The sequence below is a fragment of the Vulpes vulpes genome, chromosome 4 (assembly GCF_048418805.1).
Source record: "Vulpes vulpes isolate BD-2025 chromosome 4, VulVul3, whole genome shotgun sequence".
Classification (NCBI taxonomy): domain Eukaryota; kingdom Metazoa; phylum Chordata; class Mammalia; order Carnivora; family Canidae; genus Vulpes; species Vulpes vulpes.
The window spans coordinates 20,631,791-20,658,588 of record NC_132783.1 but is presented as its reverse complement, the minus strand read 5'-3'; the positions used below and the strand labels follow the sequence as shown (position 1 = coordinate 20,658,588).

At 39.9% G+C, this 26,798-nt stretch overlaps 1 long non-coding RNA gene across 2 annotated transcripts; it reads right to left on the bottom strand.

Annotated features, from left to right (window-relative positions):
* Positions 1-497: 497 nt before the first annotated feature.
* LOC140598511 (uncharacterized) lies at positions 498-17,241 on the bottom strand. Of its 2 annotated transcripts, XR_012000948.1 has the most exons (5): positions 16,613-17,241; positions 13,477-13,597; positions 6,175-6,281; positions 2,789-2,935; positions 498-683 (listed from the first exon to the last, which is right to left on the bottom strand). It is a non-coding gene; the product is annotated as an uncharacterized lncRNA (long non-coding RNA). The 2 variants fall into 2 exon arrangements; XR_012000949.1 differs by lacking the exons at positions 498-683; positions 2,789-2,935 and adding an exon at positions 5,397-5,458.
* Positions 17,242-26,798: the final 9,557 nt, after the last annotated feature.

Sequence of the window (26,798 nt, the reverse complement as noted above, 5' to 3'; positions counted from 1 at the left end):
GGGATGCGTGTTATTCCCCTCTTCAGGATTCGACTCCAATCCTGATGACACAACATGGTGTTGGAGAAGAGATTTGGGGTCGCTCTCTTCACTTTCTCACACCATCCCAAGCAACGTAGAGCAGACCTTTTTAAGACCTATAGAAGCTGTGTAGAGCTTTTGTACTTAAAGAGTTTCTTGGTCCCCTATTGGAGTGGGCTTGAGTGAGGACAACTGCAGTTGTCTGGCCATCCCATGGCTTGTTTATGGAGATGCAGTAGCAAACCCTGTTTTTGCATGACGTCTAAGCCTCTACCCAGCTTTACTAGGGAACCCTATAATTTGGATGATAACATACATTTCAATTGCCTGCTGTGTCCCCTTTCTCGAACTGGTTCCAACCCGTAAAGAAGCCCAAATTCCAACACAGCATGTAGTTACATAAACAAGTGAAAGAATGAGAGAAGAAAACATTGATGGAAGAAAATGCATGCTGCTATTATACAGCAAAAATACTATGTATATATAAACATTTAATGATAGCTTATTTTGAAAAAGTGTTTTTTAAAAAATGAATGCAACTCAATACTCAAATAGTGTTGAGTTCTCCTTCCCCAACTTGCAGGTACAGTCATGTAGTATTCCAGTCTTTCTGGCTGAGTCCCTGCAGCTGGAGCAGGGCACCTTCCGCTGTTGCCGAGTTTCTGAAAAACAATGAGAAAGAATATTGGTTTAGGGTCAGGCCTGGGGCTAGATCCTGGATGTCTGAAGTTCAGCAAATTACCTGGCCTTCCTGAGTCTCAGGTTTTATACGTGTAAAATGGGAATAACCCCTCTAGATTTGCTGTGAGGATTAAGTAATAATGCATGTGGGTCAGTGACACTGCCGTTCAGAAAGAAATTCAGATCCATGTCTAGGTATCCACTGGGTATGTCCATAACTAGATAGTTTTGGAAGAGGTTTGAGATCTTTCCCTTGCATGGATAGTGGAGTATGTGTGGTCGTGCCTATAATCAGAGGCTTTTGTTAGCACAGATAAAATGCCAAAACAATAAAGATTTTGATGTCATGTGTTCCTTTGTGCAAACAAGCTTGCCTAGCAAAATGGTGCAGATAAACACAGATGAATGGAATTTATACAAATAAATGAAAATTATGTTTCTCTAGTATAAAAATAGATCAAATGGTAAGAGCACAAAAATAGGTGAAATGGTAACATAAACTGACTTTTGTAATCAGAGGGTCAACTCTTGACATTTTCCTCTCTAAGCTTTTTCTGATAGTTTTGTTGCTAAGGCTACCATGTTTTTGCCAGATTGGAAGAGGACTGTCAACTCTAATGAAGATTAAGTAGATTTCCCAACGAGATTTTTAAAAAATAAACATCAGTTAATGCTGCTGGCTTTCAAAGCCATATTCATGAAGAATGGAAAGATCTTTAAAGAGTTGCTCTTAGAGACTCCTAAATCTGGGAAATGAACAAGGGGTAGTGGAAGGGGAGGTGGGTGGGGGGATGGGGTGACTAGGTGACGGGCACTGAGGGGGACACTTGAAGGCATGAGGACTGGGTGTTATGCTCTATGTTGGCAAATTGAACTCCAGTAAAAAATAAATAAAAAATAAATAAAAAACAAAGATCTGCTCTAAGAAGGTGTAACTAATAAAATTTGAAATTTAGCAGCATTTCTATTCCATAGTTATTCCAACACACAAGTTTTTATCATGGTTACATTGTACAAAAATAACTTAAAACAGAGCTTTACATATTTAATAAAAAGATGAAGATATTATTATTTACAACTTTAGCCAAAAATTAATTCCCTAAAGAGTAAAAGGTTATTTAATGAACAATTCTTTTGACTGGTTGGGAAAGTGTTGCACAACGGTTCACAAATTCACACTTGATTTATTCTTTGAACGATATAGATAACTTACAGGATTCAGTCCTCTGTCTTTTGGTTCCTGCCATTAATTGGTTAAAGTCATCCGAGGACAGTGTAATTACAACGCTCCCAAAGAAACCTGGAGTTTTGTAAATACAGTAAATGGAAAGTAATGTGTTATGGACATTCAATTGCTAAAAGGATGTAAAAGGGTAGGAGCCATTAGGAAAGGTGAATACACACTTCTCTTGATGTGCTTGCTGAGGAGCCAAATGAGCTTCTTGATCATGGACAGAAGAGACCACCTAAAGTTTAAAAAATGTAGAGCTGTTTGTGTGTCCATTGATCCTGCAATTCTACTTGTGCACTAAAGCAGGAAAATTAAATGAAAAATTACCTAGCCAATACACGTGCTGTGTTTTCTTCCTCTGATGTCTTTATATCTTTGTAGCCAGAAATCCCAATGTTAATTTCGAATAGGAAAGGCTGAATACTAAAGTTAAAAGTTCACCTTAATTTGAATATTGTAGCATTAGTGACATCTGATGGAAAACGAGTTACAGGGTAGCATTATTTAGGTATCCTGATCTTTCTATCACTTTCATCAGATTTTCGCACAGCCCTCTCCCCACGTCCATGGGAAGAGTGTACTTTCTGGCCCCATTGAAGTTTGGCTTAGCCTTAAGACTTACCTGCATCAGTGGAATATGGGCAAAAATGTCAGTGTGAAAGTTCTGAAGATAAGCTTTAGGAGTCCTGGTGAGCCATTGCCCCTTCAATAATAGAAGGAGACACGTGCCCTGCAGATTTGCAGGGGCAAAGAAGAAGACAAGCACTCCAGATAACCCACAGACTACACGGGAAAAAATTGTTATTCTATGGTTGTTTGTGCAAAAGCCAATTAATACATGAGACTATTACACACCTCTGTGTGAATTCCCATGGAAGCTTGACTCCTCTCTCCAATTGATGACACTGGGAGAAGATTCCTGGAGACGTGTGGTTCAGTCCCTTCTGGGGCTCTATTTCAGACCCGGATAGGCCCAGTCGGAACATGTTTCCATTCCTCTACCTATGGTAAGCAAAACTGAGTCAAGAGTCCAGGGCAGGCCCATTAGGCTCTCTTAGAATCTTGGGTTCACTGTATAACATGGTGTGGAAGTCATGTAGGGCTTTTTTTTTTCTTCCAAACATTTATTTAAATTTTAATTAACATATAGTGTAATATTGGTTTCAGGAGTATAATTTAGTGATTCATCACTTACATATAATACCCACTGTTCATAGGTCATTTGCAATTCTTACATCTGTTGATTTAAATATCTTCCTCTTAAGGTGGACTTCAAGGTATAGGAAAAGAGGGCAGGACAAGTTTAGATGGAGCCATAGGCTAAAGCTTTTCCGGTTGAGCTTTGCCAATAAACCTTGTAGCTTGGCTCCCACTCAACTCTAATATATGTACTAGTAGGAGTCAGTAGTGGTATAAGCCACGAAGTATAAGTGGTAATATTAGGACTTTTTAATTTGGCGAATAAAAACAACTGACAGAAATTTAAGTATTATCCGTGATCTATTAAGAAAGTTGCTACTGGTGAATATTTTTCAGGGAATGACCACATTATTTCTGGTTATTTAGCAGAGGCATTTAGTGTTTCCTAAAGCAGTTACTGCTTTCTAAAAAGAATTTCAAACTTTTGTCCCAAAAGTAGGACCAGATTTTTTAACTCTTCATATTTTTACTGAACTTCCAGTTCTGCTTTCCGTCTCAACCTAATGTTTCATGTTTAGAGGTTACAAACAGCACAGAATTTAAATGCTTTAATCTTACTAGTGGCCACTTTGTAACATACCTCATGTTTGGAAAACCAGACTCTTGACCACACCTTAATTCAACATCATTTTCCTTTCTGCAGAACTGCTTTTCTTATTCAGGAAAAGGACATATGTGGGTGGACCTCAATTAGATAGCTTCAACAATTCTCCAGGCAATGGGCTTTCACAATAGCATTCACTATACCTGTCATCAAATACTGGCACTTATTTGTCTTGCAATGAGAGAATTGCCTTTTATTCTTAACAAGCAGGCAACTGGATCAAAGAGATTAGATTACTCAGGTGAAAAAACAAATACATAATGAGATAAACCTGTGTAGTAACTGCCTGGAAGCTTGCCATCTATTTTCCTCTCCATATCTCAAGCTTCAGAAAGACCAAGACTTTGTTTCATTCATCCTAATACTTGGAACTTTAACAGGTGCTCACTTTGTCATTTCTGAATGAGTGATACAGGCTATGTGTTTTTACTTTATAGTGAAGGTTAATGAGTTAATTCATATAAAAAGCTTAGAACGGTGTCTGATACTAAGCACTTAATTACAAAACAAGGTAACATTTAGAATAGAGATTAGAAAAGATGTCAGAAGTTTGCCTTAAACTGACCCTTAAAAAATAAGGAAAACTAGGCTGGCAATAAAGCTAAGAGGATAGAAAAGTTCTCCAGTCCACTATATGCTAAAATGAATTAATTCCATATGACATGTATTATTTTATACAGAGAATGATGCTTATTTTAAGTCTAAGGTTATAAGATTAAAGGGATATAATCAAAGCTTGTTCGTTAAATTGAAAGTACCTCCAGATTTATTCAAGTTGGTATCCTTAGGCCTCAGTAGGCACAAGATATTATTTGCTATACTGAATCCATTCTATTATATGTGTTAATACCACACCAATATAAACATATTTAAGACAAATTTTAAACATACATATTTAACTTTATTTCATCATCATTTAAAGCTTGATTTTATAAAACAAAAAAATTAAGAGTTCTGTATCACAGGAATTTAAACAGTGGCAATACACATAGCTTTGTAGGTTCGAGTTCTACAACAAATCAAAATCAAATAATTGGAAGTGTTTTCAATATGGAAAATATACAAATGAAATAAATGGCAGAGACCTATTATGAGCAATGTTTCATTACTTGCAGGTTGTCATTAGATAATTTCAGAATCTAAACAAAGACTCTCAATATTCATACTTCTGTTGCTGTATTTTACATTTAATATCTCCCTACCTATAATCCAGAGGCAAAGTCCTTGACCAAAAGGTCTGATTTAAGAAGGCATTTAGTTTTATGGCAAAAGTTATCCATCTACAGTTACCACTTTCAAGGAATTGACAACAATGCTGATGTGATCTGCTAGTTCCCTTTTGAACAATGTGCAATAATTTATGCCAACCCTGTATCAAGGCATACAGGTAACAAAAAATGGGACAATTATGCACAGTTCAATAGATGTATAATGTTAAGTTTCCCCAGTCTAAAAATTAACCAGTGATACAAAATTTATCAACTATAGTTGACTTCGTTTCAGGAAAACCGCATCTGAGAACTACAAGTACATCACTGTCCTAATCTCATCCTCAGTCACTGGTCGGAATTTTATAGGCCACCATGCTATTTACTTTGTGGATAGTAGTAGTAAATGAATGAAGACAGACTTCCTCAGAATTGGTAATAAACTGTGGTCCCGACTCTTCCCATTATTCAAGTACAACCAAATCTTTGTATAAATCAGTAGGTCAAATGAACCTAAATTGGGGATAAGATCATTAAAGTACAATTAGTTTTTGAAAGGTACAACTATCCTTCCTCTCTCCCTCACATGTGAGCCACCTATCATGTCAGAAAAGCTAGTTTGGCTTGATCTCTAATCAGTTATATTAGCTAATTGCTTTTCTTCAATGGAAATTTTAGTACAGAAAATACTGTACTCCTTTTTACTTAATGAAAAACTCGATTGTTTTTTTTTCTTCAAAGAGAAAAGCCATTAAAGATATTTGCAGAAAGTATATAATTGATCACGAGACAGCATGAATCTAAGCCAGAGAAAAAGAACATCTTGGTTTTGTGACCGCTGTATCCCAATGCCCAGAACCATGGAAGGCATACAGTAGGCATTTAGGGTATATCTGATGAATGAAGGAGTAACTAAGCCAGAAAAGAAAGACACAGTTATACCTGTCTAAGTCTTAATTATATACAAGGAAATGTGTATAAAATAAAAGTAATGGAAGAAATTACGTCAAAATATTCAGGAGTACTGAATGAAAACTTTCATTCTTTCCCTATTCAGCACTTGTAAATAAAACACAACCAGCATCGCTTTAGATTCATGACGTTTTTCTCACTTATATACCATGACATGGATAATTAAGAAAAAACTCAACAAAACTGTTAATTCTTAAAGTAATAGCTTAATCTTTCCACAACAAATCTGAACCATCATGAAGTCATATAATACTTACAAGAGACTTCCAACAGCGGCAGAAACGTCACGGTAGCTGTGATCTGTCGGATTACGGAGAGGATCTCATCCTGGATGGCCTTCTGAGACTTTCCTCTGGGTGTGCTACTGAAGAAACCAAATGAGTTGATTCATTTTAAGTTTTAACAAGTTATTTAAAACACTGGTAAGATTATTTGTTTGATTAAATGCTTCAAAACTCAAATTAAGGAATGCATTCAAAAGGAGTTTTTAAAAAACAATTATAATTTCACTTATTATTCCAGTGATTAAGGCTGATCTTAGTATCAGGTCATTAAATAACAGATGACCAGAAAACCTGCCAAGTGCTTCAAGTCAGGAAACATTCAGCATATTGTAAAATAAAGATAACAATTAGTATCTAAGATCTTTAATTGGCATAATCATTTTGGCATTTTTAGGAATACATAAATGTCTAATTCTGTAGTGCTTCAAAGAAGATGTTATATCAAGTTGTTTTTATTATTAAACATTTTCCAGGGGAGGGGCAAGATGGCGGAAGAGTAGGGTCCCCAAATCACCTGTCCCCACCAATTACCTAGATAATCTTGAAATCATCCTGAAAATCTATGAATTCGGCCTGAGATTTAAAGAGAGAACAGCTGGAATGCTACAGTGAGAAGAGTTCGCACTTCTATCAAGGTAGGAAGACGGGGAAAAAAGAAATAAAGAAACAAAAGGCATCCAAGGGGGAGGGGCCCCGCAAGGAGCCAGGCGAAGGCCAGGGCGAGTGTCCCCAGGACAGGAGAGCCCAGGCCCAGAGAAGCAGGAGCTTCACCAATCTTCCTGGGCAGAAAGGCCTCGCAGGGAGTTGGAGCAGGACCCCAGAAAGGCGGGGATGCCCGCAGGCTCCATGGGACACTAACAGAGCAACTGCGCCCCGGGGAGAGTGTGCTGAGCTCCCTAAAGGGCTGCAGCGCAGACACGGCTGGACCCGGGAGCAGCTCACAGGGGCTAGGGCCACAGTTCCGCAGAGAGGCGGCTGTGTGGTGGGAGCACAAATCCAACAGCACAGGCCCAGGAGCACAGGGCGCCAGGGACACAGCCCAGGATCCGGCCTCCTCCCGGGACAGGCAGAGGCCAGGCGGGTCCAGGATGGGAAGGACGCTCCTGCCCCAAGCTGAGCAGATCAGCGGCCCCGACCCCGGAGCATCCAGGCCCCAGCAGATGGAGAGCTCCGTAGTAACTGCAGGAGCTGACTCCAGGGCTCCAGAGCAGGCCGCTGCCACTGCAGGTGTTTCTTCTGGGGCCTCAAGGGGTAAAAAAGCCCCTCTGAGCCCTGCACCAGGCAGGGGGTAGAGCAGCTCCCCCAAGCGCTAACACCTGAAAATCAGCACAACAAGCCCGTCCCCTAGAGACCAACTAGACGGACAAGTTCCAGGGGAAGTCAAGGGACTTAAAGTATACAGAATCAGAAGATACTTCCCTGTGTTTTTTGTTTGTTTGTTTGTTTTTGTTTTTTGTTTTTTGTTTTTTGTTTTTTTTTTGTTTTTTGTTTTTTGTTTTTTGTTTTTTTTGCTTTTTGAATTTTATTTGTTTCCCTTGGCCTTTTTTTCCCTTCTTTTTCTTTCTGTTTTTCCTCTTTTTTTCTTCCTTTTTCGTTTTTCTTTTTCTCTTTTCTTTCCTCCTTTCTCTCTTCTCAATTTCTCCTTTTCCCAATTCACCTTGTTTTTGGCCACTCTGCACTGAGCAAAATGACTAGAAGGAAAACCTCACCTCAAAAGAAAGAATCAGAAACAGTCCTCTCTCCCAAAGAGTTACAAAATCTGGATTAGAATTCAATGTCAGAAAGCCAATTCAGAAGCACTATTATACAGCTACTGGTGGCTCTAGACAAAAGCATAAATGACTCAAGAGACTTCATGACTGCAGAATTTAGACCTAATCAGGGAGAAATTAAAAATCAATTGAATGAGATGCAATCCAAACTAGAAGTCCTCACAACGAGGGTTCATGAGCTGGAAGAACGAGTGGGTGACATAGAAGACAACAAAGAGGGAAACAGAGGAAAAAAGAGACAAACAATTAAAAGACCATGAAGATAGATAAACGGAAATAAACAACAGCCTGAGGAAGAAAAACCTACGTATAATTGGGGTTCCCGAGGGCGCCGAAAGGGACAGAGGGTCAGAATACGTATTTTAACCAATCATAGCTGAAAACTTTCCTAATCTGGGAAGGGAAACAGGCATTCAAATCCAGGAGATAGAGAGATAGAGAGATCTCCCCCTAAAATCAATAAAAACAGTTCAACACCTCGACACTTAATAGTTAAGCTTGCAAATTCTAAAGATAAAGAGAAGATCCTTAAAGCATCAAGAGACAAGAAATCCCTGACTATTATGGGGAAGAGTATTAGGGTTACAGCAGACCTCTCTACAGAGACCTGGCAGGCCAGAAACGGCTGGCAGGATATATTCAGGGTCCTAAATGAGAAGAACATGCAACCAAGAATACTTTATCCGGCAAGGATCTCATTCAGAATAGAAGGAGAGATAAAGAGCTTCCAAGACAGGCAGGCACTGAGAGAATATGTGACTTCCAAACCAGCTCTGCAAGAAATTTTAAGGGGAACTCTTAAAATTCCCCTTTAAGGAGAAGTTCAGTGGAACAATCCACAAAACAAGGACTGAATAGATATCATGATGACACTAAACTCCTATCTTTCAATAGTAACTCTGAACGTGAATGGGCTTAATGACCCCATCAAAAGGCACAGGGTTTCAGACTGGATAAAAAAGCAGGACCCATCTATTTGCTGTCTACAAGAGACTCAGACAGAAAGACACCTACAACCTGAAAATAAAAGGTTGGAGAACCATATACTACTCAAAGGGTCCTCAAAAGAAAGCAGGGGTAGCCATCCTTATATCAGAAAAACTAAAGTTTTTCCCAAAGACGGTAGTGAGAGTTGAAGAGGGACACTATATCATACTTAAAGGATCTATCCAAGAAGAGGACTTAACAATCCTCAATATATATGCCCCGAATGTGGGAGCTGACAAAACTATCAATCAATTAATAACATAAATTAAGACATATTTAGATAATAATATACTTGGTGACTTCGATTTAAGGCTTTCTCCACTGGAAAGGTCATCTAAGCACAACATCTCCAAAGAAACAAGAGCTTTAAATGATACACTGGACCAGATGGATTTCACAGATATCTACAGAACGTTACATCCAAACTCAACTGAATACACATTCTTCTCAAGTGCACATGGAACTTTCTCCAGAATAGACCACATACTGGGTCACAAATCGGGTCTGAACCGATACCAAAAGATTGGGATCGTCCCCTGTATATTCTCAGACCATAATGCCTTGAAATTAGAACTAAATCACAACAAGAAGTTTGGAAGGACCTCAAACACGTGGAGGTTAAGGACTATCCTGCTAAAAGATGAAAAGGTCAACCAGGAAATTAAGGAAGAATTAAAAAGATTCATGGAACCTAATGAGAATAAAGATACAATCGTTCAAAATCTTTGGGATGCAGCAAAAGCAGTCCTGAGGGGGAAATACATCACAATACAAGCATCCATTCAAAAACTGGAAGGAATTCAAATACAAAAGCTAACCTTACACATAAAGGAGCTAGAGAAAAAACAGCGAATAGATCCTACACCCAGCAGAAGAGAGTTAATAAAGATTCGAGCAGAACTCAATGAAATTGAGAACAAAAGAACTGTGGAACAGATCAACAAAACCAGGAGTTGGTTCTATGAAAGAATTAATTAAGATAGATAAACTATTAGCCAGACCTATTAAAAAGAAGAGAGAGAAGACTCAAATTAATAAAATCATGAATGAGAAAGGAGAGATCACTACCAACACCAAGGAATTAGAAACGATTTTAAAAACATATTATGAACAGCTATACGCCAATAAATTAGGCAAACTGGAACAGATGGACGCATTCCTGAAAGCCACAAACTACCAAAACTGAAACAGGAAGAAATAGAAAACCTAAACAGGCCAATAACCAGGGAGGAAATTGAAGCAGTCATCAAAAACCTCCAAAGACACAAAAGTCCAGGGCCAGATGGCTTCCCAGGGGAATTCTATCAAACGTTTAAAGAAGAAACCATACCTATTCTACTAAAGCTGTTTGATAGAAAGAGATGGAGTACTTCCAAATTCGTTCTATGTGGCCAGCATCACCTTAATTCCAAAAGCAGACAAAGATCCCACCAAAAAGGAGAGTTCCAGACCAATATCCGTGATGAACATGGAAGCAAAAATTCTCAACAAGATACTAGCCAATAGGATCCAACAACACATTAAGAAAATTATTCGCCATGACCAAGTAGGATTTTTCCCCGGGACAGAAGGCTGATTCAACACTCATAAAACAATCAATGTGATTCATCATATCAGCAAGAGAAAAACCAAGAACCGTATGATCCTCTCATTAGATGCAGAGAAAGCATTTGACAAAATACAGCGTCTATTCCTGATCAAAACTCTTCAGAGTGTAGGAATAGAGGAAACAGTCCTCAACATCTTAAAAGCCATCTACGAAAAGCCCACGGCAAATATAATTCTCAATGGGGAAGCACCGGGAGCCTTTCGCCTAAGTTCAGGAACAAGACAGGGATGTCCACTCTCACCACTGCTATTCAACATAGTACTGGAAGTCCTAGCCTCAGCAGTCAGACAACAAAAAGGCATTAAAGACATTCAAATTGGCAAAGAAGAAGTGAAACTCTCCCTCTTTGCCGATGACATGATACTCTACGTAGAAACACCAAAAGCCTCCACCCAAAGATTGCTAGAACGCATACAGCAATTTGGCAGTGTGGCAGGATACAAAATCAATGCCCAGAATTCAGTGGCATTTCTATACACTAACAATGAGACTGAATAAAGAGAAATTAAGGAGTCAAACCCATTTACAATTGCACCCAAAAGCATAAGATACCTAGGAAGAAACCTAACCAAAGAGGTAAAAGATCTATACCCTAACAACTATAGAACACTTCTGAAAGAAATTGAGGAAGACACAAAGGGATGGAAAAATAGTCCATGCTCATGGAGTGGCAGAATTAATATTGTGAAAATGTCAATGGTACCCAGGGCAATTTACACGTTTAATGCAATCCCTATCAAAATACCATGGACATTCTTCAGAGAGTTAGAATAAATTATATTAAGATTTGTGTGGAATCAGAAAAGACCTCATAAAGCCAGGGGAATTTTAAAAAAGAAAACCATAGCGGGGGGCATCACAATGCCAGATTTCAGTTTGTACTACAAAGCTGTGGTCATCAGGACAGTGTGGTACCAGCACAAAAACAGACACATAGATCAATGGAACAGAATAGAGAACCCAGAAGTGGACCCTGAACTTTTTGGTCAACTAATATTCGATAAAGGAGGAAAGACTATCCATTGGAAGAAAGCCAGTCTCTTCAGTAAATGGTGTTGGGAAAATTGGACATCCACATGCAGAAGAATGAAACTAGACCACTCTCTTGCACCACACACAAAGATAAACTCAAAATGGATGAAAGATCTAAATGTGAGACAAGACTCCATCAAAATCCTAGAGGAGAACACAGGCAACACCCTTTTTGAACTCGGCCACAGTAACACCTTGCAAGATACATCCAGGAAGGCAAAAGAAACAAAAGCAAAAATGAACTATTGGGACTTCATCAAGATAAGAAGCTTTTGCACAGCAAAGGATACAGTCAACAAAACTAAAAGACAAGCTACAGATGGGAGAAAATATTTGCAAATGACGTATCAGATAAAGGGCTAGCATCCAAGATCTGCAAAGAACTTCTTAAACTCAACACCAAAGAAACAAACAATCCAATCATGAAATGGGCAAAAGACATGAACAGAAATCTCACAGAGGAAGACCTGGACATGGCCAACATGAACATGAGAAAATGCTCCGCATCACTTGCCATCAGGGAAGTACAAATCAAAACCACCATGAGATACCACCTCACACCAGTGAGAATGGGGAAATTTAACAAGGCAGGAAACCACAAATATTGGAGAGGATGTGGAGAAAAGGGAACCCTCTTACACTGTTGGTGGGAATGTGAACTGGTGCATCCACTCTGGAAAAGTGTGTGGAGGTTCCTCAAAGAGTTAAATATAGAGCTGCCCTATGACCCAGCAATTGCACTGCTGGGGATTTACCCCATAAATTCAGATGCAATGAAATGCCGGGACACCTGCACCCCAATGTTTCTAGCAGCGATATCCACAATAGCTAAACTGTGGAAGGAGCCTTGGTGTCCATCGAAAGATGAATGGATAAAGATGTGGTTTATGTATACAATGGAATATTACTCCGCCAATAGAAATGACAAACATCCACCATTTGCTTCAACGTGGATTGAAGTGGAGGGTATTATGCTGAGTGAAGGTAAGTCAATCGGAGAAGGACAAACATTATATGTTCTCATTCATTTGGGGAATATAGATAAGAGTGAAAGGGAATATAAGGGAAGGGTCAATAAATGTGTGGGAAATATCAGAAAGGGAGACAGAACTTACTTACTCCTAACTCTGGGAAACGAACTAGGGGCGGTGGAATGGGAGGAGGGCGGGGTGGGCGTGACTGGGTGGTGGGCACTGAGGGGGGCACTTGACGGTATGAGCACTGGGTGTTATTCTGTATGTTGGTAAATTGAACACCAATAAAAATAAATTATTTAAAATAATCAAATAAACATTTTCTAAAATAGACCAAAGGCTTCAGGAACAAAGTACATTTCATTATGAGAGAGAGTTCTGAGTTTACAGGTAAGCATGCCTTGGACAATGCTAAGAATTAGCATATAATGAGGGGGCATTTCCCATCCAGAGGATCTAAGAACTTCAGTTCAGAGTGTCTTAGGAAGTTCATAGCATTAAATGAAATACAGTAGAGCTGCATATCAAGCTAGGAGAACGTCTAGGATAATACTTCATGGTTAAAAGTACCTTGACACAATCCATTAAATGGGCCACCTAATACATCCTAATACACCTAATACATAGCTTACATATAGCACCATAAATACTAACGGTTGAAATTCATGGATTTTAGACTAAGGGCAGTTATGTTAAAAGTACACTATACAAGTCCATAATAGGCATGACTCTTTTGTGAGCACAGTTTGTGAGTCTTATTCTTCTCCACAGGAGATCTAACATAATTACAAACAAACTACCTTATACGAAACTAGTTCAATTTGGTTAGAACTCATTTAGTCAAGAAAACAAGTTTTGGGAAAAAAATCATGAAAATGGAAGCAGTTTAATTCATACTTACCTGTCATCTTTTGCAGTCTTGTCGCACTCAATGTCAACCTGCCACCTTTCAAGGACTTCACTGCTTTCATTATTTGAGATGAATACCACCAGCTTCTGAACTGAACACTTGTATAACCAATCTGCAATACAGAACAAGGCATCTGTTTTGGTTCACTGCATTACAAAGTAACTCTTCCCAGGTCTCACTTTCTACCCTTAGCAAATCCTACCACTGGTATTTTGGAACTCCTCCAACCTGTACAGAAAACTTGCCTCACGATAACCTAGCTCCCGTTTTCCAATTCTCAGTATCCATAGCAGATGTAGTTAGTACTGAATGCTAAGCACAGAGTAGTGAACATGCAGTATACTGTAATCCAAGGTAAATTGCAGAAGATGAGCATTAATCTAATCACTGCAGCAATGAATGTAAATTTTTAATTGTAATAAGTGCCAAGAAGGTGCAGTATGTGATCCAATGAGAGAATATAGGAAAATTTGACTCAGGGAATTCTCACTGGACTTCAGTTCTACAAGTAAATACAATTAAATATGCAAAAGGTTACAGAAAAGGGTACAGGTCTAAAATACTGGAAAGCAAAAAGTATCTGACCAGAGGATTGAAAGGGTAATACAGATACAGTTAAGAAAGGGAGAATGAACAAGGTCGGTTTGTGCAAGATACATAGGGGTCAGACCACACAAGGTCACATGGGCTAAATTAAAGAACTTATACTTCAAGTACCAGGGAAGTCATTACTGTGTCTGAAGCAGGGTGTGATGTGATTAAACTTATATTTCAGAACTATCCTTTTGGCTGTGATGTGTGGAAAGTAGAGTGGAAGTAAAGAGAGGATCTAGGGATGCTAATTGATTAGTAATTCAAGCAAGAGGTACTGAAGGCTTATAGAAGGATAAATTGGGAGAGATGGATCAGTATAGGTAGAGTGAAGAGATTTCGTGGTTAAAATTGTTAAGATTTATTGGATACTTATGAGACTAAGGAAGAGGAAATACTCAGGGATAGTTCCCAACTTTCTGGTTTATACCACTGGTTGGAAGGTTGATCCATTCATTGAGAGAAAGAGAATGGGAATGAGACATGATGCTTACAATTTTATAAGGTTCTATTTTTCTTCTTTTTTAAAGATTTTATTTATTTATTCATGACAGAGAGAGAGAGAGGCATAGAGAGAGAGGCAGAGACACAGGCAAAGGGAGAAGCAGGCTCCATGCAGGGAGCCTGATGTGGGACTCGATCCCAGGTCTCGAGGATCATGCCCTGGGCTGAAGGCAGTGCTAAACTGCTGAGCCACCCGGGCTGCCCTAAGGTTTTATTTCTAAGTAATCTCCACACCCAATGTGGGGCTGGAACTTACAACCCAAGATCAAGAGTTGCATGCTCTACTGACTGAGCCAGCCAGGACCCCCTTAAATTTAGTTTTCAAGTATCACTAGGATAGCCACATGTGGATATCAAGGGAGCCACTTACTATATGAGCAAAGAGAAGACTTGGGTTGGATGTATGTTTGTGAGTCAACTACACAAAGATTGTTAGTAAAGTTATGTATGTGTCAGAAGTCATCTTAGAGATTATAATAAGGGGACCTCATAATGAGCCCTGAATTAATCTTGGAACTGGGGATAATATACTCAAGAATACACAGTTGTTGTTTTCTTTCAAGAGACAAAAACAATCTTGTAATATTTAGGACTTGTGGGCCCCCTAGGTCTCTTGCGTAGTCTTTTAAAAACTAGCCTTTCAAAATCTGAAAACACTCAGTTTGCAGGTAGTACAAAAATTGGCCACTTGTTGGATATGTGCCCTCAGGCTTGCCGACCCCTCGACAAAAAACAACCTTTTCTCAATTTTGGTCTGAAAAGGAAGAGATTGGGTAGTCACTTAAAGATCTGGGGTGGGTGGAAATCTTTTTCTTTTAAAACTGAAGACAAATGAAACCAATGAAAATATCTCAAAAGAAAGAAGTCAGAAATACCAGAGAAGAACTAGGGTAGAGTCCTTAAGAAGGCTAGAGGGATGGGGATTCAAAGAGATTGAACAATTTGCCTCTAAGAAGAGCAATTCCCCCATTCTAACTAAAATAAAAGGGACAAATTAAATAGGAAGGTGTACATACAACCGAGGTGAAATGTCATCAGTGTAGTCTTAAAGGAGACAACCTAAAAACCAGTAACTTAGGCAGGGTTTGCTTCTTCATCAAATTAAGGTGACATAGATTCTTAGTTACTTCTATGTTGCAGGCTAAGTAATCTGAGTATCGCCCTGGGTGATTTAGCCCTGAAGATGATAAAAATATAATTAATAGAATTCTAAAAATAAAGCCTCTTGAAACAATATATATATATATATATATATGACTTAGGAATAAAAAAAAAATACTATAATGTTTTTTTTGGTTTTTTTTGGAACTAGCTTTGGAAGGTCAAATGAGGAGCCAGGGAGAAACATCCTATAACACAGAAAAATTAGAAGTGAGAATCCTAAGTAGAGAAAAACATGGGGGAAAAAGAGACAGAATAGATGGAGAACAAGTATTCAGGAATTTCTTGAGCTACGGAAAAACAAGGAGTGTTCAGATAGAAACGGCTAACTTACAGGCAGGATTTTAACAAAGACAAATGAAGAAAGTAAGACATTAAAATACTTTATTGGGTACTCTATTAGTAGTATTTTTTTAAGTTTAGTTCCCAGGCTGGATCCAATTTCATTTTCTTTTATCTTAAAATAATGACGGTTTTAAACTCCAGGCAGCTATAGAAAATATGTCATGTAAAAATATATAGTGGATTTCTCTCCAACAATAAACATCATCATAGTTATGTAAAATTCCAACTTGTTCCACCTGGCTACACGAACTGCAAAAATCACTTCAAAAAGAGTTGATAGAGATTGTTTTGTGAAGCCAGATCAGATTCCTAACATCAACGTATTTAACCCACTCAAAATGTGGTAGGGAAGAGTGGAGTTTCTTTCACTTTATTATTTGCTTCCTTCCGATGGAGAATCGCTTTATTTGAGATTGCAGTGTTTTACACCTCTTTGTATAGAGCTGAAAAATGAACACCAAGATGCCAGAAAGTACGGGTCCAAGAAGGCCTGCGAAACTCAAATTGGTTTTCAACAATTAAATACCTTTCACTTGTTCCACTACATTACTGAGTTACTTTATGAGCTCAGGATCTGTTGTTATAAGCAAGGTGAATGCGTATTTCTGCACTCTGGTAGAGGTTTCAGGTGGATATATGCCACGCTGATATAAAATGCTGTTGACGCCAAATGCTGAAAACAAAAGGAATGTTAAAGTTATTTCCACTTTGTAACTCTGGAAAATAAAACCTATTTAGATGTGGCTGCGGTTTCATTCATGGCATCAAACTGAAAAAGCCTAATGTGCGTTTGTGGGTGTCTCGCTGAAAGCAGAGTAGGTGAAAAGTGCCACTGAAAATCCTTAAAAATGTTGCTTCTAAATCAAAAGAACACGATACGTGCTTTTATGCGGAAATAAAAATGCCAAACTGCATTAACCTAGCGTCAAAGTAGAACTACAAGCTCACGGTAATGCAAGCCCCAATTCAGGTTATGTGATCACAGGGTGTCCAAATAGGCTTTTGCGTCTGGATTAGCAATTGACTGATTAACCGGTCCAATGCTCCAGAGCAAGCCTCTCCCTCACTTTTCCCTCCTCTTCTCCTGCCAGAGTCTATCAGAGGGTGCAAACATGGCCTGGTCCAGGACAGAGTTTCCTAAATCCAGTCCATCGCCCTCAGTGCTGGAATCAAAGCTTGGTGGATGGGCTGTGCAAAATGTACTGGGGCTCCACCCGCTCGGGGCGGTGCCGGCCGGCCGGGCTGGGAAGCCTGTGGGATCCGCAGTTTAAAGCAAGGCTGCTGGGAGGGGCCGGCGCGAGGCAGGCCTGGGCAGCACCTGGGCTTCCCGCTGCCCCAGGAGCAAGGCGCCTAGATTAGATTCTCCAGCCAGGCGGGCGCTGGAGCAGAGCCGCCCCCACCGCCACCCCCGCCCCCGCCTCCGTGGCCCCGGGCCTCCAGGGCCGCCGGGCCTCAGCTCTCCCCGCCCTCTGGCCTGCGGGAGCGGGACTTGCAGAAGAACTCGGCCACGATGTCCGCGCTCCCGCGCAGGGTGATGCCTTGCTCGCGGGACAGCTGCAGCGCCATGGCCAGGCCTAGGGACGAGGGAGCGCGCTGCTACCCGGCAGGCGGCGACCGCACAGCCTCCAACGGTTCCCGCCACTCGTTTGGAAAGTAACGACGCTGCTCCCCGGGGCCTTCCGCGCAGGCTCGACGAGCCTCTCAGCCCGCCCAGCGCCAGTCTCCCTGCTCGCCGGAGGGGGGGCGCCTCGCGCAGGCGCAGTGGGTAGGCGTGGTCAGGCACTTCCGGGTTGTCGGGCTCCAAAGGGTCCTGGCAGGCCCCTGTAATTGTGGTCGCGGGCAGCAGCTGAGGCGAGAGGACTGCAAAACCTGCTTTGACGCCCGCTCCCGAGGCCTGCGGACTGAGCGGCCCAGGATCCCAGCTCGTCAGTGCCAAAGCGATTGTTTCTTTTTTTTTTTTTTCAAAGCCATTTTCAAAGTGATGTGAACCGCGCGGGTTGCCTCTTAACGTGGCCCCAGGGACCCCCGCCACCTCCCCAAAGTTCTGCTTAGATGCTTCCGGAGTCAGTGAAGAACCCGCCTGCGTGGCTGCCCAGCTGCAGCTTGAGAGGGCCTGGTGACTGGATCCGGGCGCAGCTTTTAAGAAATTGGGTGCGGCCGGGGTGGCCCAGCGGTTGAGGCGCCTTCAGCCTGGGCCTGACCCTGGAGCCCTGGGGTGGAGTCCCGCGTGGGGCTCCCTGCATGGAGCCTGCTTCTGCATCCGCCTGGGTCTCTGCCTCGCTCTCTTTCTCTGTGTGTCTATCATGAATAAATAAATTCTTCAAAAACAAGGGAATTGGGTTGGGGTTAAAGGGGTGAGCCGCAGCTCCTGTCCTGTGCTGTCAGCGGGGAGCCGCAGGGGCTACCTCTGCGCGCGGGAATAAGTTCCTCGGGAATAAGTTCCCCCCCAATCAGGCCCAGACACGCGGAAGAAGTTGTCAGGGAATTCTGACCCACGAATTCACTATGTTATGTTAGGATGAGAAGTTTGAAAGAGAGCGCACAATCCGTGTCAATTGCAAAAACACTGTAGTCCTTGAAGCAGCTAGAAACATTATTTGTAAAAATCAAGTCTCAAAAACTACGCACCAGACATGCTATCCTACTTGATTATATGAGAAATGCCTTAGTGTCTTACTGTCTATGATTGCATGACAAATTACCGCAAATTGATGGCTGAAGATAACACGCATTTATTATCGCCATCTGGTACATCAGGGGTTGCTGTGACACAGCTGGATGCTCTACTCAAGAGTCTCACGCAGTTGAAATACAGGTGTCTCTGCAAGTGCAATCTCATCCATTTGCATCCATCAACCCAGAAGACCCAGGGTTCTCTTCCAAGCCCCTTGGCTGTTGGCAGAATTAATAACCTTGGACTGGGGTTACTGTTGTTTTGCTCCTTGGCCAGAGGGGAGTCTTGTGCCTTTGCCAGATGGCTCTTCCATAGACTTTCTCATACTGCGAGTCTGACTTCATGGAGATCCCTTTTAAGGATTCATCTAACTGGGTTAGACCTAGTCAGTTAATTTACCCTTAGCTAAATTTTTTTTTTTTTTTTACCTTTGATGAATTTAATCCGGGAAGTGAATCCTATCATATTCACAGGCTCTGGCCACACTCAAAATGAGGAGAGTATCTAAAATGTGCTCCTTGGGGGATCCCTGGGTGGCGCAGCGGTTTGGCGCCTGCCTTTGGCCCAGGGCGTGATCCTGGAGACCCGGGATCGAATCCCACATCGGGCTCCCGGTGCATGGAGCCTCCTTCTCCCTCTGCCTGTATCTCTGCCTTGTCCCTCTCTCTCTCTCTCTGTATGACTATCATAAAAAAAATAATAATAAATTGAAAAGATTCCTTTAAAAAAATAAAAAATAAATAAAATGTGCTCCTTAGAGGATTTTTCTGCCATCTTAGAATGCTGCCTATGACAGTGTTATCAGATTTTGATCAGTTTGAAACATACCTAATAGGCCAAGTAGCCCTAAAATATTTTCCGTACACCCTTCAATCTTTTGTACCTGTGTATACACACAGGTGTGTTTAAATCACCATCTTTTCACTACTTCCACCAGGAATTTAGAGGCAGAACTCGGGCATTATACTGGTAGAGCCACATGCTCAGCTTACTACAAATAAAAATTGTTTCTCTTTCTGAGGAATTTTATATTGATACTGAGCACGTAACGAAATATTTTCTTCGGTTTCATTTTTCTGAATATGTAAATAATTGTTGGTATAATTTTGGAGATTCTAGAATTTACTTTTTTAATTTTTTTATTTAATAAATTTATTTTTTATTGGTGTTCAATTTACCAACATACAGAATAATACCCAGTGCTCATCCCGTCAAGTGCCCCCCTCAGTGCCCATCACCCAGTCACCCCCACCCCCCGCCCTCCTCCCCTTCCACCACACCTAGTTCGTTTCCCAGAGTTAGGAGTCTTTATGTTCTGTCTCCCTTTCTGATATTTCCCACACATTTCTTCTCCTTTCCCCTTTATTCCCTTTCACTATTATTTATTTTTCCAAAATGAATGAGAACATACACTGTTTGTCCTTCTACGATTGACTCACTTCACTCAGCATAATACCCTCCAGTTCCATCCACATCGAAGCAAATGGTGGGTATTTGTCGTTTCTAATGGCTGAGTAATATTCCATTGTATACATAAACCACATCTCCTTTATCCATTCATCTTTCGATGGACACCAAGGCTCCTTCCATAGTTTGGTATTGTGGACATTGCTGCTATAAACATTGGGGTGCAGGTGTCCCGGCGTTTCATTGCATCTGAATCTTTGGGGTAAATCCCCACAGTGCAATTGCTGGGTCGTAGGGCAGATCTATTTTTAATTCTTTGAGGAACCTCCACACAGTTTTCCAGAGTGGCTGCGCCAGTTCACATTCCCACCAACAGTGTAAGAGGGTTCCCTTTTCTCCGCATCCTCTCCAATATTTGTGGTTTCCTGCCTTATTAATTTTCCCCTCTCTCACTGGTGTGAGGTGGTATCTCATTGTGGTTTTGATTTGTATTTCCCTAATGGCAAGTGATGCAGAGCACTTTCTCATGTGCATGTTGGCCATGTCTATGTCTTCCTCTGTGAGATTCCTCTTCATGTCTTTTGCCCATTTCATGATTGGATTGTTTGTTTCTTTGGTGTTGAGTGTAATAAGTTCTTTATAGATCTTGGAAACTAGCCCTTTATCTGATACGTCATTTGCAAATATTTTCTCCCATTCTGTAGGTTGTCTTCGAGTTTTGTTAACTGTATCCTTTGCTGTGCAAAAGCTTCTTATCTTGATGAAGTCCCAATAGTTCATTTTTGCTTTTGTTTCTTTTGTCTTTGTGGATGTATCTTGCAAGAAGTTACTGTGGCCGAGTTCAAAAAGGGTGTTGCCTGTGTTCCCCTCTAGGATTTTGATGGAGTCTTGTCTCACATTTAGATCTTTCATCAATTTTGAGTTTATCTTTGTGTGTGGTGAAAGAGAGTGGTCTAGTTTCATTCTTCTGCAAGTGGATGTCCAATTTTCCTAGCACCATTTATTGAAGAGACTGTCTTTCTTCCAGTGGATAGTCTTTCCTCCTTTATCGAATATTAGTTGACCATAAAGTTGAGGGTCTACTTCTGGGTTCTCTATTCTGTTCCATTGATCTATGTGTCTGTTTTTGTGCCAGTACCACACTGTCTTGATGACCACAGCTTTGTAGTACAACCTGAAATCTGGCATTGTGATGGCCCCAGCTATGGTTTCCTTTTTTAAACTTCCCCTGGCTCTTCGGGATCTTTTCTGATTCCACACAAATCTTAAAATAATTTGTTCTAACTCTCTGAAGAAAGTCCATGGTATTTTGATAGGGAATACATTAAACGTGTAAATTGCCCTGGGTAACATTGACATTTTCACAATATTAATTCTGCCAATCCATGAGCATGGAATATTTTTCCATCTCTTTGTGTCTTCCTCAATTTCTTTCAGAAGTGTTCTATAGTTTTTAGGGTATAGATCCTTTACCTCTTTGGTTAGGTTTATTCCTAGACATCTTATGCTTTTGGGTGCAATTGTAAATGGGATGGACTCCTTAATTTCTCTTTCTTCAGTCACATTGTTAGTGTATAGAAATGCCATTGATTTCTGGGCATTGATTTTGTATCCTGCCACGCTACCAAATTGCTCTATGAGTTCTAGCAATCTTGGGGTGTAAGCTTTTGGGTTTTCTATGTAGAGTATCTTGTCATCGGCGAAGAGGGAGGGTTTGACTTCTTCTTTGCCAATTTGAATGCCTTTAATGTCTTTTTGTTAACACTGATTTTCTAAGCACAGAGTGGGTATAAGACTGTCTACACGTCCATCACACGAAGAAGGCAAGCTGCCCAAGCACCCCACAGGATGGCTTCACTGTACACTATTGAAGGTGGATGCCTAATGATCTAGGGCAAAATGCAACAGCCACACACCAGTGACCTCTTCAGTTTCCAAAAATGCTTAGGAGCAATTCTAACTAAAAAAAACAAACAAAACAAAACAAAACAAAAAAAAACAACAACCACAACTGTGGATAAATAACCTCAAGAACAAACAATTTTACATCTTAGAAGAAGGTCAAAGCAATGCATGTGTAAGTCCGGGTGACCCTCTGTTGATATTCTCAAATTAAAAAGAACTTTCAAGGTGTTACCCTCAGCCTCCTGTGCTCCTCCCTTACTTTCCCTCTAAGAGGCTTAATACTTCAGCACTTTGGACCACGAGGAGTTGAAGAGGGCACCACTCCTAGAATATGTTCTAGCTAGACAAAGGAAAGCTGGGAAGAGGTGATAAAAGAAGTTGTAAAATTGTCATCCTGGTTCTGTGACTTCTAGTGAGTGCAACCTTATAATTTCAATTTACTACTCTGACTTGTAACCAGATCACGTGACTAGGTGAGAAAAGGGTCTCTTGTTGTTATACATTCTGAGAGAAAACAAAATTTAGGGCACCAGAGAACAGGGAGTCTTTACTCTTGGTTATCGTCTGGTATGCAACATATGTTTATTGAGCGCACACCAGATGCCGAGTGCTGGGCTTGGCCCTGCTGAAGAATAGATAAAGATAGGTTAGGTCCCTTCCCCCAAGCTTGCACTCAATTCAAGAGAAAAGATGAAAATACATCACTTTGATCATACCTAGCAAACAAAGTGAGGGTTAGTGGACCAGCGGCACTGGGTCACCTGAGATTTATTAGAAATGTGAATCATCAGGCTTTACCCCAGCCCTCCTGAGTCAGAAGCTATATTTTACCAAGATCCCCAGGTAATTTTGTATGCAATCCAAAGTACTTTGAGAAGTACTAACAAATAGAACACTATTTTCTCCTCCCATGGGTCTATTATGCTGCAACGTTAAAAATGGCCACTGGCCCAGCTACATGCCAAGACCAAATGTGTATGTTCATGAAAGACAAGGAATAATTTAAATGAAATATGCCTACGAGGCTGGAGATAACAGTAGACAAGCTTAGCAGAGATGCTTTTGTTCATTTTTAGTGCTATCAGAGTATAAAAAAAGAAGACATTCTTTTATTTAGCTTGCTATTTGTAGACCACTAAAAGGTACAAGTGACCTCATTAAAGGGAAGAAAAATCTACAGTTTGAAATATGTTTCCATTAGTTTACAAGGCTAAAAAGGATAGCATCTGGAGGTTATTCAATTTTACAAAAGATTTTGTGATTTAGTGATTAAAATTCTTGTCTCCTTATCCTCTTTCTGGAATTATCATATCTCTAGGATATGTCAACAAAAGGAGACCTATCAGCTAATGAGGATTTTTTTCAAAGGACGTTTCAGTTTGCATGTAAGAAAACCAAAAGTATCAGGGTGAGTTGTGGAAGGCTACAGCATGTAATTTAAGTACAACATATGTAATATAGTATCAAAATATTTTCATATTTAAAATGTATTCGAAATTAAAAAACAGCCAATTTTTGTACTCAGTAAAGATAAACAAAACCAATTTTAAAGTGATGGCTGATATCGGCAGAAAATGTACAACAATTGCTTTGTATCACTGGACTATGAGGGAAACACCTGAGAATTATTAATGATTACTAAATTGCTCTTCACAGTGTGGAGGCCAAGAAAAATCAAAGCCTTTCCACCTCAAGTTTAGCGTTAGCACAAGTACAGCCATTTTAGGCCCCTGTGAATAAGAGCTGAACTTTATGGGAAAACTGCAGAATGTCCTCAGTGTCCTCGGCAGGTAATCCCATATCAGAAAGACAACAGAGCCCACGCCCATGGTAGAAAGTCCCATATTAGAACAAGAACAGACCCCAAGCCAAGGGCAGGAAGCCCCTATTAGAATAAGAACAGAGCTCAATGCCCTTGAAAGCCCCATATCAGAATGTAAACAGAACTTGAGAAATTCCTCCATCCCTTCTGAAAATCCCCTAGACCAGCCCATAAAAACCCAGCTGTAACCCACTTCGGGGTCCAAGTCCTTGTTCCGCTGTGTCGGGTATACTTGGACCCAAGCTCGAGCTTGCTAATAAACCCTCGTGTGCTTGCATCGTTGTCAGCTCCTCGGTAGTTTCTCGGATTCCCTATCTTGGGCACAACAACAGTAATGATTACACTTTGCACTATATTCTGCAATTAGGTAGATGTATAATTATTACACATTACCATCATATTACTATTCTTATACATTCATTCTTTATTCTTTTAGGTCCCTTAAAGAATCAATGGCATTCCTGGAAGCTAAAGTAGATTTCATTTACATTAATGCAGGTTCTGATTAGTTCATGGAAAATAATTCTATGCAAGTTCCTGTATTGAATTATCCTTTATAGGTTTTTCACATGACTCTCTACTCTTTGTGTATTAGTATTTGTGGAGTGAAATGTAGTTCAAAAGAAGGAAGATGTTCTTCCTTTTATCATTTCTGACTCCTTTTTAAATGCAAGATTAATCATGTTACTCACTAAACATGACTTCTGAAAATCACATTTGGTCATTGAAGAACTATTTTTTCTCTTTTGTGGACTTCAATTCCCAATAGTGATGATATCTTACCATTTGCTGTGAGAAGGAAAACATAGCTGTGGTCCTAAAAGAAATTAAAAATATACTCTATTCTTGGTATATCACCATTAATGGGAATATAAATTTGTAAGAACATCACAAAGGCATTTGTTCTATCCAAAGTATTTGTCTTGTTTACCATGATGCTGTGGGATCCATGTTAAGAGATCCATGTTAAGGTCACATAAATGGCCTGCACCACTATAGAGTCTAACAATTGTGCTGTTGTCCCATTTACTTGGTTTGGGTGTTTAATGAGTTAACCATCACTATCTCTAAAGTATGAGGTAGGTCAAAAAATATAAATACCTTAGAAATGAAATATAAATATGTAAGCATATGTATAGGGGGAAATGTGAAAATATTTATATTTCTAGAAATGTCTATATTTATATAAAATGTATAAATGAACATAAAAATGTCAAACAGTAAGACTTTTAGTTCTAGAATATAAAAGTTCAGGTCTGTCATATTCTTTAGTTAGACACAAAGATATTTCTTCTCAAAGTAACACATTTATTGTAAAAATGCACTTTGGGTGTCATGTTCATCATGAGTGTTTCAGAATTTGAGACATATAAAAACTTTTTTTAGGTAATCTCTAGACCCAACGTGGGACTCAAACTTATAAACAACCCCAAGGTCAAAAGTCACATGCTCCACTGACTGAACCAGCCAGGCACCCTTAAAAATTATTTTTAATAGGGTGAGTAGTTTCTTTTTTCTCAACCAGATTTTCCAATGTTTATTTCATAATCATATCCTTATAGATACAGTTACTTTTAATTACAAGACACTATTCTAACATTTTGCTATATGCATGAAATAGTCAATATCTCATCTTCTCACAATGAGGTAAGTCGTCTTCTGGGGCAGTCTCATACAGATTCATGGAGATGTTGGTAATCAATACAAAGAAAATTTAGAGATCAGTGATTTTTCATGTCTCAAAACAGAAATTAATAAATCAGACAAATTCAGTTTTTACAAGAATGGCATAAAATAAAAAATCACAAAGGAAATATAACTATTACTCCAACAGCCTCCTGTAATCAAGCCAGTATCAGAGTAAGAAGAAAATTCTTCAAGGGAAATGTTTCACACTAAGGTTTTTTCTGTTCATTTTCTTGATGTTTATTTAGGAATCACAGCTGGGGTTTTTCCACATGCAATTTTCCATAAGTGGAAATCTGAATTTTCATGTTAACTTACATATTCTCTAAAATTGTGCCCTATGATTAGAGCTTCTATAATGATGGAATAAAGAAAGGGGCATTCTGGAGACATAATAAATGCCTATTTGGAGCCACAGGACTGAATTATCTGCTTTAGAGAACTCAGAGTAAATTCTCTGCAAAACTCTTATTATGTAACTGACAGCATTTTGCTAATATTTTTGTCCCTTCGCTTATTTATGTAAGAACTCATTAATGTATGTGATAAAGAACTGTGTGATGCTACTTTGTCCTACAATGCAGTATATGAAAGGGTCTTTTCTGGAATACAAACTCAATGGTATTTTCTTTACAATTCAGTTCATTTCATAACATATTACATATTATATACATATTATATACGAAGTACCTACTATGTGAGAAGTATAAGACCCTGTGTTTGACCCTACAAGGGATGGGATATAACAAGATAAATACGACTTAATCCAGCAAAATTACAATCTCTTTTTTTTAAGATTTTATTTATTTATTCATGTGAGACACACACAGAGAGAGAGGCAGAGACACAGGCAGAGGGAGAAGCAGGCTCCACGCAGGGAGCCCGACATGGGACTCGATCCTGGGTCTCCAGGATCAGGCCCTGGGCCGAAGGCGGCGCTAAACCGCTAAGCCACCTGGGCTGCCCAAATTACAATCTCATAAAGAAAACAGGACATGTAGCATTAGTTACTCTACTATAATCTCCCCCACAAAGGTGTCACGGGAATGATTTAAACATGGAGTAGACATATAGAGGACAGAGATAATTTCTTAATAGAGAAGGCTGAGGGAAAAAATATTTGATCCCATGACTTAGGTAGCACTCACAATGTTTTCAATCCAAATATCAGGCATACATTAAAAAAAATTGGTACAGGCTTGGTTTCATAGTTTTTGG